General features: G+C 33.4%; 1 protein-coding gene and 1 pseudogene across 2 annotated transcripts in view; one reads left to right on the top strand and one right to left on the bottom strand.

The window, feature by feature from the left end:
• The window catches only part of LOC145245775 (uncharacterized), a 208,133-nt gene that overhangs the window by 31,413 nt on the left and 163,536 nt on the right, over positions 1-13,184 (top strand). The gene's annotated exons all lie outside the window — the stretch shown is intronic.
• On the bottom strand, positions 9,024-9,171 carry LOC145246274 (U2 spliceosomal RNA; annotated as a pseudogene).

The raw sequence follows: 13,184 nt of genomic DNA, 5'->3' as shown, positions 1-13,184 counted from the left end.
CTGCATTAATCAAAATGTCATATTTAAGCGTATTTTATGACTGGGCAATGCCTGCTAATATATATATATATATATATATATATATATATATTTCTGTAGAAATATATTTTATTATATATCAATCCTCATATAAGCAGCTCAATGTAATTACAGAACAATATAGAGAATAAATGACAAAATGTTATATAATTTTGGAATATAACTTTTTGTCATTAATTCTCTCTCTCTCTCTCTCTCTCTCTCTATATATATATATATATATATATATATATATATATATATATATATGAAGATGTATCGCGCCAAAATGATTAATTTTAAACAAATAAATGTTTATTAATTTTTAATGCGTTGTAATTTGGCTTTTTAAACCTATAAAATACGTATTTCATTAAAAAATTTAAACAACGCTTATATCACAGAGAACACAATCTATCTTATCATACCACGTGCACCAATACGGTCTTCCGCGGATATAGAAACATCACCGTTGAAGAAAAGCGCACGGATTTTCTACCCGTTTCAATAACATCATGGCAAGGAACTTGAGATCACAATGTAGTATCTGTTCTAATGCTGCATTTTATCTTTTGTGTCCTCGGTTGGTGATACTTCATGACTGAGACAATTCTTATTTTTGTTTCTATCCAGACTGCCCCTTTTGAGTTAACGGGATTAAAATTAAAAATCGGCCTTGTGTCTAACTCTGTCCTCGTGGAGAGGCAAGTAAATAGGAACATCGTGGCAAGGAAAACATATTCTGAAGAATCGAAATTATTAATTTATAAAAATGTTTGTTTATTTTATAAAATTGTTGCTTTGTAATTTGGCTTTTTATGACATATGCATTTTGTTTTAAAATTTAAACAACGCTTATATCACGTATACGTTTTAAAATTTAAACAATGCTTATATCACGGAAAACGCAACCTATCTATGAATATATAGAGATACTAGCAGGGCGCCCGGTGTTACCCGGTTATAAAATACGCATAAATATTATATTTTAATTAATGCAGATTTATCTCCTATAAAATAACTGCAGAAATTCCTCTCTAGACCAAAGTAGGTTTGTAATAACAGATGCCGCATACTAATTCATTATGTCTAAACTATTTGCTACTACATCATGTCGTTTTCGATTTTAGACACGCTAAATCGTTATTATAAAATGCTACATTTCATCCTTGGAGCAACACTATCACAATCACGACATCTATAGAGAAAGGAGTCCATATTTTTCTCTATACATATTTAGTCCTCCCACTGCTACCAGGGTACACCGGGACCTATTCTACATTTTCCTAGGATGCTTTCATTGCACTTGTCGCAACTGGTTTTTAGCTACATACACAGAACAATCTTTTCATTAGCCGATTAAAAAAAATAATAAATTCTCCATTCTCGAAATCCGCCTCATCTTATTTGTTGAGAACAGCCAATTCTATTATTTCAAAATCCACTTCTTCATACATAAACGAACGCTCAAGAAATTTCCCTACATGGCGGCGCTTGGAAGCAGCTTATCAAACATTTTGTTTTCATTTGTTTTCTTGGGACGTTTTTTAAAATACTTGTATTACTTTTTTATAACATTTACTATTACTATGGACGATTTTAATCATATACTTTTCAACAATTATCTTGTGACAAGAATTGAGAATTCGGACAATGTTGGGTTGCCTTGCTATTGGATCAGGAAGATGTCTCGGTGGTCCTTTTGACGCGAGTTAAGATTTCACATGGGGTTTTTAGTTTTATTCGGGGGTGGAGGGACCACCCGAAAAGCAAGTCAAATAGATAAGTGTTTCAAGTGGTCATTAATTATTGAGTTGTTCCTTTAGAAAGAGGGTTATCTAGATAACCGATTTTCTTGTTGTGCCTTTGGGGAAACCATCCCATGAGTGATGGTAAGACGCACAGATTGAGAAAGAGAAGAGGGAGAGAGAGGAAGAAAGACAAAGACCCAAATAGAAGTAGGACATGAATAAAAAGTTACAGAGATAATAAAAAAAGGTGGCTTCTTAGTTTTGGGCCAGTTTTAGAGAGTTCCTTGAGGTGAGTTTGGTGAGGTGAGTGTTGATAATGTTCTGGTCTGGATAGGAGGTCGGCATATATGGGCTGTCTCCTCAGTGCATACATTGCACAGCATATGTCCGAGAAATCTGATCATGGTTCTGTATTGAAAGTAGAGATCGGTCTCCATATTTCTTTATAAGATGTATTTTTTTTTATTCTTTGTAAACCAAGATGTATACTAAGAGGTTAATAATTGTATCAGACCTTAAGAAAGAACACAGCCGCAGGATAGGACCCAACACCAGTATTACTGACCTGACTTTTGTACAACATAATAATTTTTTGGTCAGCTTCAGTATTTACTGCTACTCAGGTAAAAGATTGTTAATCAGAGAGGCGCGATAATCCTGCGGACTCGAATATGCTGTTGGATTTCCGAGGCCTTTTTACAGGTTTTGTTTAAAATCATTAGGGCGACTACCTCAGCCTCATCGAGAAGTATGCAATGTGTAGCCGCGGGGGTGGGGTGTACGCTGACAAATCGAATATGGAAGAAATATTAATCGTTTGCATGTTGCCAGTGCCGGTTGGAGCTTGACTACGAGATTTTCAGTTTTTTTTATGTTAGAAGAATATCTGTCCCAGGACGGATAAAATTCATTCCCCGGCCAGAGCAATTTAGCACTTTCATGTACGCTTACGAAGATTAAAATTAAAATATAATGCTATTAAACCTTATATCTAGAATCCTTATTCTAATTTCATATCTGGAAAATATCTAAAATAATTGAAATGCAGAGAATCGTGTTTAATTTGTGTCGAATGACTGTGGGTTAAGTTCAATGCAAATTTGATATATTTGAATACAATTGCCAAGGCTGCTGCAAGAAAGGTGGGCTCTCTTTCTACCGTGCTTAAAAACTACTCACACCTGAGAGTATCCTGTATCTCTACAAGGCCACTGTTTGCCCGTGCATGGAGCATTGTTGCCACATTCGGACTTGTGCATTTGCCACTAATCTCTCGCTCCTAGACAGGGTTATAAAAAGAGTCGCCAACCTAATAGGTCCTGAACTATCAACTAAACTCCAACCTCTGTCCCATCGCCGAAACGTGGCATCTTGTGTCTATTTTACAACCCCGATCACTAGTACTCCCTCGACGACAATCCTTTTGACAAACCCGGCAAGCAGCAAAATTTCACCCCTACATTATAGAGATTCCTAGATGCCGTAAAGTCTTCTACTCGAATAGTCTTTTCACACTGACTGCTGCACCTTGGTATTCCCTCCCGGGCCCTTGTTTCCCTGACTATATTGACATGCTGAAATTCAAGTTTAATGTGAACAGACGTCTCATTGCCCAACTCTAAATAGTATCCTTGCAAATCTGGTTCCAAATAGTAGCCCCCTCACGATAAATGGCACTGTGTCTTGTTCGGGGTGAAACGCCAATAAAATAAAATATAAAAAAATATATATATATTTGAATTTTAGTTTTAGTTTTACTCAATTAAAATTCTTTAAACTGAAATTTGTTATATATATATATATATATATATATATATATATATATATATATATATATATATATATATATATTATTTATTTTTACCTTTCAAAAAAATCGGTGTTAATTGAATTTTCCCGAAGGGTTCACACACTCTTTGTACCTCTTTTTATAAAACTAAATTGAACTAAATATATCCCACATTCGGAACCCTTGCGCCTACTACTGTGTTTAAAAATGTATAATGAACAGTTAATTAGTTTAGGAGTAAATTCTATCCATGCAAATATATAAATATGTAAACATACTTAATTTTATAAAGATAATGATATACCAATGGTGTAATGACCGCTTTTCTGATAAAATGGCGTCCATGTATTTTTTTCACACCCATACATATAACAAGCAGTGACGTATTCCCAGCACAAACTGAACTTCCTTTTTATTCTTAATAAAACATTATTTTCCCAGAAGATTTTTTTTTTCAAGAAAACTTTGAACACATTATTTAGAAGTCTACATATTACAGCTTTGATCACAGACATAATTTCCGGTCTTGCATACGATTGGCCGTTCAGTAGGGCGTTATTGCTATGAGAGAAACTTACATTATGAGATTGTGTGACTCGCTTTACATGATTACGCAAAACAGTGCGAATTTTTAGTATCTAGAGTGTTGGTAGGTCTGTCTTGTTACGAGTCTGTTTTCCTTTTTATTTTAGTTGTGTAGATTTTTCCGTCAGCATCTGTTCATGACAAACGAAATAAGTGCCATATACACACACACAAACACACAAGTGTTATTACTCATTATTGATTACTTGATTACTGGCACACACACACACGCGCATATATATATATATATATATATATATATATATATATATATATATATATATATATATATATATATACACTTTTATAAAAAAAATCACTTTGTATGTGTGTGTGAGTTTCTTTCTTATAAATTCACTAGCGGGGGATACCCGGCGTAACCCGGGTGTTTAGAGGTGTGTGCTCGGGCGGTGGGGGGGTAATCAAAACATAAAAATAAGCGAAGTAAATATTTTTAAATATTAAATAAAAATTAAATATTATATATAAAAAAGTTAAAACTTTTTAAAAAATCGAAAGAAAAACACAAAAAACTAACGTAAGGAAAACGAACGATGTTAAATATAAAAATCGGAAAAACAAAAACAAAAAAGAAAACAGAAAAACGAACGTTAAAACTTCTTTAAAAAATCTGAAAAATAAAAACAAAAAAAACACGTGAAAATGGCTTAAATAACCCTGTTTTAATATTAAAATTTTAAAAATCGAAAAAGCGGGGGTACTCGGCGTTGCCCGCGTGTTTTGGGGTGTGTGTGCTCGGGCGGGGCTGGTTAATGAAAACCTAAGAATAAGCGAAGCAAAAAAAAAAAAAAGAAAAAAAAAACGCACGTTAAAAAAAATTGAAAACACGTGAAAAATGTCTTAAATAACCCTGCTTCAATATTAAAATTTAAAAAAATCGAAAAAAAAAAAAGAAATCTCACACCACGATTCGAACCGAAAACCTTTAAATAATGAGGCCGCGCTCTAAGCAACTGAGCTAAGACGACGTCCACGAAATTAGATCGTTTTTTTTTATCTTTAAACTAAATCAGGTTCCGACGTCATTTGCGCATGCGTAGAACTGAACTCGTTATGAGATGACGGTTTTTGCTGACCCCCCTCCTGTAGAAAAGTGATGATTTTAGGGTGAAAAAAATAAAGTTTTTGGCCAATTTTTCGATATTTGTCGGGCGAAGGTTGGAAGTTTAAAATGATATCGATCTGGGAAAAATCCGTAACCCGTGTAAAACGTTTTTGCGAGACATACAAACACACATACATACATACAAACAAATACACATACATACACACATTTTTGCTTTTATATATATAGATAAACGTTTGAACCTATCTTTTGCAAATTTCACATGAAGATAATTTATGTCTGGCAGTGTTCTCTAAGAAATTCATCCGATAAGTATCGGAAATCAAAATAATCTGATCTTAAAAATAGTCTTTTGTCTCTTATAGATAAATAAGAAGAATTTTTACAGGGGAATATTTTACGTTACACCAGGCAAGGTAAATGATAAAATCTCAGCAAATCATTTCTTATTTAAAAAAAAAAAAAGTTTTATTGTAATTTGGAGATATTGCTCAGTGGTAGATCATTCGATTACAAATCGAATGATCCCCTGTTAATTTCCAGGTGGATCTCACAACATTATTTTATTTTTTGTTCAATTCACGATAAAAGGAGAGGTGCCATTTAACATCGCCGCAAATCATTTCTTTGTTCGCATATTTTAAAACTAATCATTGATCAGAAGTGACTTTTCCAGGGCATTCATCATCAAGCCAAAAATTCAAAAGCATCAGGATAACGAACAAATGCTTTATTTAATTGTTGAACTATTTGAGTCTTATCCCCAACTTGTTTTATCATCTTTATTACCAAACTAGAAACTGGTGGTATAAAATTTATTAATTTTAAAGTAACGCGAGCTATTCTCAAATACTCTGACATAATGATTCCATAACACATAAAAACAGGACAGATACTGTCTTTATGCGGCATACGAACTATTTGAAAGGGCAAAGAGTTTCTTTTATCAAATATTTTATAAAGAAAAATCTCATCTTCAATTTTTATATCAAAAACCAGAAATGTAGTCGGTTGTCCTCTATGTTCACAATTCAATTCTAACTCCTATGGATATATAAGATGTTGATTTTTTTCGAATTCATCATGATCGTTTATACATATAAAATCATCCATAAATCTCCTATACCCATGAAAATTATATGTTTTAGATGTATTATTTTTTATTTGTGATGGCATATATATATATATATATATATTTAAAGTGATGGTTGTGTAGTTCCAACGAGAGAAAAAATGTATATTTAAAAGAGTGTAGCCATCAACAATTGTGGGTTTTTTTTTAAAGGTTTTCATCATATTTTTATTTTAAAATAAAAATATGATGAAAACCTTTAAAAAAAACCACAATTGTTGATGGCTACACTCTTTTAAATAAATATATATATATATATATATATATATATATACTCTAGTATAATATATATATATACTCTAGTATAATATATATATATATACTCTAGTATAATATATATATATATATACTCTAGTATAATATATATATATACTCTAGTATAATATATATATATATATACTCTAGTATAATATATATATATACTCTAGTATAATATATATATATATATACTCTAGTATAATATATATATATATATATACTCTAGTATAATATATATATATATATATACTCTAGTATAATATATATATATATATATATACTCTAGTATAATATATATATATATACTCTAGTATAATATATATATATACTCTAGTATAATATATATATATATACTCTAGTATAATATATATATATATACTCTAGTATAATATATATATACTCTAGTATAATATATATATATATACTAGAGTATAATATATATATATATATATACTCTAGTATAATATATATATATACTCTAGTATAATATATATATATACTCTAGTATAATATATATATATATTTACTCTAGTATAATATATATATATATATATATATATATATACTCTAGTATAATATATATATATACTCTAGTATAATATATATATATATACTCTAGTATAATATATATATATATATATATATACTCTAGTATAATATATATATATATACTCTAGTATAATATATATATATTATACTAGAGTATATATATATATTATATATACTCTAGTATAATATATATATATATATACTCTAGTATAATATATATATATACTCTAGTATAATATATATATATATATACTCTAGTATAATATATATATATATATACTCTAGTATAATATATATATATATATATATATATATATATATATATATTACTCGCGTCTATGTAATACAGATTTGCCCAAAATCGTGCAGGATCCAATCCCATTGGGATACCTATCGTTGGAGTAATATTTTATTTATTTGAAAATAACATTCTTTAATAAGATGACTTATAAGTATTTTTAAAATACCTTTAGAAACACTAGTTTTGCTATTTTTATTTTTCACCAGAAAGCTTTAGAGTTTGAAAAGTCTATATATTTACCTTTGCAACCTTCAAAAGCTACATCTACAGTATCATTTAATCTATCTATATATATAAAAGCGAAAATGTGTGTATGTTTGGATGTCTGCTAAAATCTTTCGACAGACGCGACGAAAATTCACAAACTCGGTATCACATCGAAGCTCCATCCTTTGCTCGAAAAATATCTAAAAAATTTTCACCCCGAAATCGACAATTTTCAACAGAGGGGGTAAACAAAAACGACCCTCTCGTGACAATGACCGATTCTACGCATGCGTCAGATGACGTCGTGACCTGATTTAGTTGAAAAACCGAACAAATTTCGTGTACGTCGCGTTAGCTCAGTTGGTTATGCCTTGGATCATTATCTAAACGTTTTGGGTTCGAATCCTGGTGTGAGATTTTTTGTTTCGATTTTTTAAATTTTAATATCGAAACAGGCTTATTTAACCAATTTTTCACGTGTTCGTTTTTCTGTTTTCATCGTTCGTTTACCTAACGTCAGTTTTTTTGTGTTTTTCCCCCGCTTAAGTGTTAACGTTGTTTTCTTTTTTTACTTCGCTTATAACAAACAAACTTATTTCGGGTCGCGCACCTGTCAATTTGGTTCTAAAATAAATTCAAACACCTTTCTGGCCGCAGCCTTGGCAATTTTTAATGTGAGGGGTGAAGGGGAAATGGGGACCAGCTCCCTGGGGAGTAGGGGAACTGGATAGTGACAATTGGTATGAAAGGTTGCCCCTACATTGACCAGGGTCTTATATGTGGAGTTGCACCCATATATGGTCTTTGCTTGCAATGTCTGCCGGAACAGATACTACACTTTGATCTTGGCCAAAAGGCCAAGAAAAAGCTTTAGTTATTTGCTCCCCCACCGAGCAAATTAGGCACAAGGCCGATTTTTAATGTGAGGAGTAAAGGAGAAATGGGGACCAACTCCCGGGGAGTAGGGGAGCCGGTTAGTGACAATTGGTATTAAGGGCTGCCCCTACATTGACCAAGGTCTTATATGTGAGGTTGCCCCCACATATGGTCTTTACTTACAGTATCTGCCGGAACAGATGGTATTTATTTGCTCCCCCACTGAGCAAATTAGGCACAAGGCCGTTTTTAATGTGAGGTAAAAACCAGCTCCCCTAAAAGGGGTCACTCTGGTTACCAAAAATAATAATTGTCCCAGTATAGAGGGTTTCCCCTCCATTGACTGGTACAAATTATCTTAAGTGCAGTATCTGCCGGAACAGATGGTATTTATTTGCTCCCCCACTGAGCAAATTAGGCACAAGGCCGTTTTTAATGTGAGGTAAAAACCAGCTCCCCTAAAAGTAGGCAAAAAGGGGGCACTCTGGTTACCAAAAATAATAATTGTCCCAGTATAGAGGGTTTCCCCTCCATTGACTGGTACAAATTATCTTAAGTGCAGTATCTGCCGGAACAGATACTACACTTTGATCTTGGCCAAAAGGCCAAGAAAAGTGTATTTATTTGCTCCCCCACCAAGCAAATTAGGCACAAGGCCGATTTTTAATGTGAGGAGTGAAGCGGAAATGAGGACCAACTCCTCTGGGAGTAGGGGAGCTTGATAGTAACAATTGGTATGAAAGGTTGCCCCTACATTGAACAAGGTCTTATATATGGGATTGCCCCCACATATGGGCTTTGCTTGCAGTATCTGCCGGAACAGATACTACACTTTGGTCAAAAGGCCAAGAAAAGCTTAAAAAGCTAAGAACAGCATCTATTATCAACGGACCTTTGATCTTAACCAAAAAGGTCACACTCAAAAGTGTTACGGACAGACCAACAGACAGATCGACCGACCGACTGACCGACGGACCAACGGAGTGACTTCTAGAGTCGCTTGCATGTGACTAAAAAGACAAGTATCATTGTGAAATTGTGTTTTAAACAGAAACATCCATTTCGAACGCGCTCCTATCATATCAAAGAACCTACTGTTTATTTTATATGTTGGGCATTTCGGCTTGTGTGGTAATAAAACTTCTTAAATGCACTTGTGATGTTGGGATGTGCAAGATGGTCAAAATCGCCTGCTCGTTGTTTCATCAGATTATTTCAATTATAGAATATTGATATTTATCAAAGACATTTCAACACAAAACCTGTATAAGAACACTGCCAGACACATACAGTAGCTTCTAGTGTAATTTTACAAAAATCGACCTAACCGTTTTGTAGTCTATAGGGAACGAATCCACAGCCACACACGAACAAAGTTACTTTTATATAATAGTAGAGATAGAGATATGTTAAAGTTGGTTCATTTTTAACGTGTTCTCATCCATGTGACGATAGCTCAAACGGTAACGACTAAGGCGGGACTGTTAAATATTTCGATTTTAGTTAATGGCATTTAAATTATAACATTATTTCCTTTTTTGAAATCACTATTATATATTGGGTACAATATAAAAAGTCAGCAGAGTATTAGTTCTATAATAGTAATTACGGAATCTGTTTGAATTAAATATCATATTTAAGCATATTTTACAACCGGGCTATGCCCAGAGGAGGGGATACTATGTACATTGGACACAATAACGATCGTTGATCCGCCCAAAACAAAAGATCTGGAGAATTATTGAAGGCCTTTGTTCGAAAATGAGGTTACCTACAATGAAGAGGTCAATATATCCAAGATGTTGCAAAAATCAATGTAAACAAATTTGAAATGCCAGAGCCAGAGATAACAGCCGACATTATAAAACTGAAGCTATAAGATGCATGGTACCCAATTTCTGGCTTAAACAACCAAAACCACTGTATGGACATTATAGCAGTTGCTTCAACAAATTATTGAAGTGGTGAAAAGATCACGCTAGCATAGTTGTTAAAAGATGATACAAACTTCACACCCAAAACTATAAGTTCTTCATTGGCCTGGTTGAAAACACCATCTATCAATATCTCTCTTTTGGATCATACTTAGAAAAAGAACAAGCAGTGTGCGGGAGGAGGTATCTAGGCACCAAGGACCAGTTGTTAATCAATAAGACCATCATTGAGTATTGTAAGAAGAGGCAAAATAATCTAGGCATAGCGTGAATTGATTACTAAAAGACATATGATAATGTTACGCCATATGTGCTTACTGCAGTGCCTAGATTTATATCAAATCCGTCCAATAATAAAATGGATTGTAGCTGTACATATAGAAACGTGGCAAACAACCATGACATTAAGCTGCACTAACGGAACTGTAAAAATCACGAACATCAGGATCAGAAGAGGAATCTTCCAAGGAGATAGCCTATCTCTTCTACCCTTCTAGCTGGCGATAGGTCTGTTGAGCAAACTACTAAATAAAAACAATATTGCCTACAATCTAAGCCAGGGTCGCCAACAAGACCCAAACAAAACCACCTGTTTTTATAGATGACCTCAAGCTGGGTGCCAACTCGTCTGCTGACTTAAGTTGACTCTTGCAAGTCGTACATAACTTCTCCATAGATATTGGAATGACGTTTGGTTTGGGTATATGTGCCAAGTGCTCCCTTAAAGCGCGAAAGAAGGTCCAAACGAAAAACATACAGCTTGATGAAAATACTGACATCAAAGACCTAGAAGAGCAGGAAAAATAATTCCGCATGTCAAGATGAGATAACAAATTAGCAGAGAATATATATACACCATGTCAAAGAAAACAGAGCTTACAAACAAGATCTCTACCATTAAACAACTAGCAATGCCTGTGATAACATACAGTTTTTGCATTGTTGACTGGCCACAAAGGGGCATAAACAGACTGGACACTAAAACGCGGAAAATGTTTACTACACTACAGAATAACCTACAGAACTGGTGTCTGTCTAGGTTGCATCTGGCCAGAAGAGCAGAAGGTAAGGCTTGTCGGAGATTGAGTATTAGCATCGTGCCACTATCGTGAATACCAGGCAATATCTGATAAGCTTCCAAAATGCAAACCTCAAAATGGTGCAACAAAACGAAACAATAGCCAGCAGAACAACTCTCATCAGGAAATTTGCTAAATAGTTTGGATAAGACTGTCTTACAAATTAGACAGAATCAGAAAACAAGTCTGCTACACAAATAGCCCCAAAGAGTCGTCAAAAATACCCCAATAGCTTTCATTGCAAAAAACTTGAAGAATAGGCCAACCAACAGCATGCCTAATATTTTCTGGGTGAATTTACCCAGGAATATATCGATAAGAAGGGCTCTATAGACTGGCTAAAAAGAGAATTGCTTCGCTATAATCAGAAGTGAATTATGATGGCTGCCCAAGATCAAAGTTTGATGAACAAGGCTTTTGAAAAGATGAGCGGTCTCAGCAATGACAAGTGCACTTTCTGTCACAAAAAAAAACAGAAAGTGTAGGCCACTTGATATCCAGCTGTAATGTTCTGTTGAGAGACGGGTACAATACAACGAGACGCAATAGAATGTGTAAATATCTCTACTGAAGGATGTGTAAAAAAGTTGAATATTGGATGCAGAGACAACAGTTTAAAATAAGTCATACACCATCCACTCTGACTATACCATTCCTACAGTACCTAGAAAGCAGAGCTATAAAATCTGGCATCGTTATATTTGACAAGAGGCATAAAAAGAAGCAACCTTAGCAGAAGTTAGTGCCTCCAATGATACTGAGTTGAACAGAGCTGAGAAGAAAAAGGTAACAAAATACTAATGAAAAGAAATTGGAATCTAAAGAAGGTTTTTATCATTCCATTAATTATGAGAACAAATGGACTTCTTGAAAACTACCTAGCAAATATACCAATGAACTAAGTGCAAGAGAGATTCAAACAATTGCACTTAAATGGACGATCAGAATCATAAAAAGATCTCTCGGTTGGAATATAGGAGATAGTGAGTGAATGTCTGACATGCAATACGTTACCTTATCCCCAGTTTGAACAAACTGCTAAGAAAATTATATATATATATATATATACTAGCATTTTAGCCCGGCGTTTCCCGGGTATTTGGAGGTGTAGAGCAAAACAAATAGCGGTCAATTTTTTTAACTTTGGCTCCTATTATGACCCCTTAAAATTTATTGCTTTGGGCTCGCATCAAGTTATTAATGTAGATCCATGTCCAAGGAACCTATATCTAAAATTTCAAGTGTTTAGACCCAAAATTGACGGAGGAGTTTGGTAGAGTTCTCAAAGGTCAAATCCTATAACTTTGATTCCTTAATCACCAAATTTCTGTCCGAAAACCAGTCACATCGATTTTCCCAAATCTCAGTAACCTGTATATGAAATTTCGAGTCTCTAGAGTTAAAATTGACAGAGTTATTGTGCAGGGAAATGTACACAGACAGACAGACACTTTCAGTTATATATATATATATGTTTATTTTCTGTGCATATATATTTATATAAATATGCATATCGTTATGTATATATTTATTTATTTGTATATATATATATATACATATATATTTATGTAGATACATTTATATATATATATATATATACATATATATTTATGTAGAT

This window comes from Euprymna scolopes, chromosome 23 (genome assembly GCF_053919585.1).
Source record: "Euprymna scolopes isolate OS-2025 chromosome 23, ASM5391958v1, whole genome shotgun sequence".
In the NCBI taxonomy this organism is placed as follows: Eukaryota; Metazoa; Mollusca; class Cephalopoda; order Sepiida; family Sepiolidae; genus Euprymna; species Euprymna scolopes.
The sequence above is the reverse complement of the archived record's forward strand: the minus strand, read 5'-3'. Positions and strand labels throughout refer to the sequence as shown.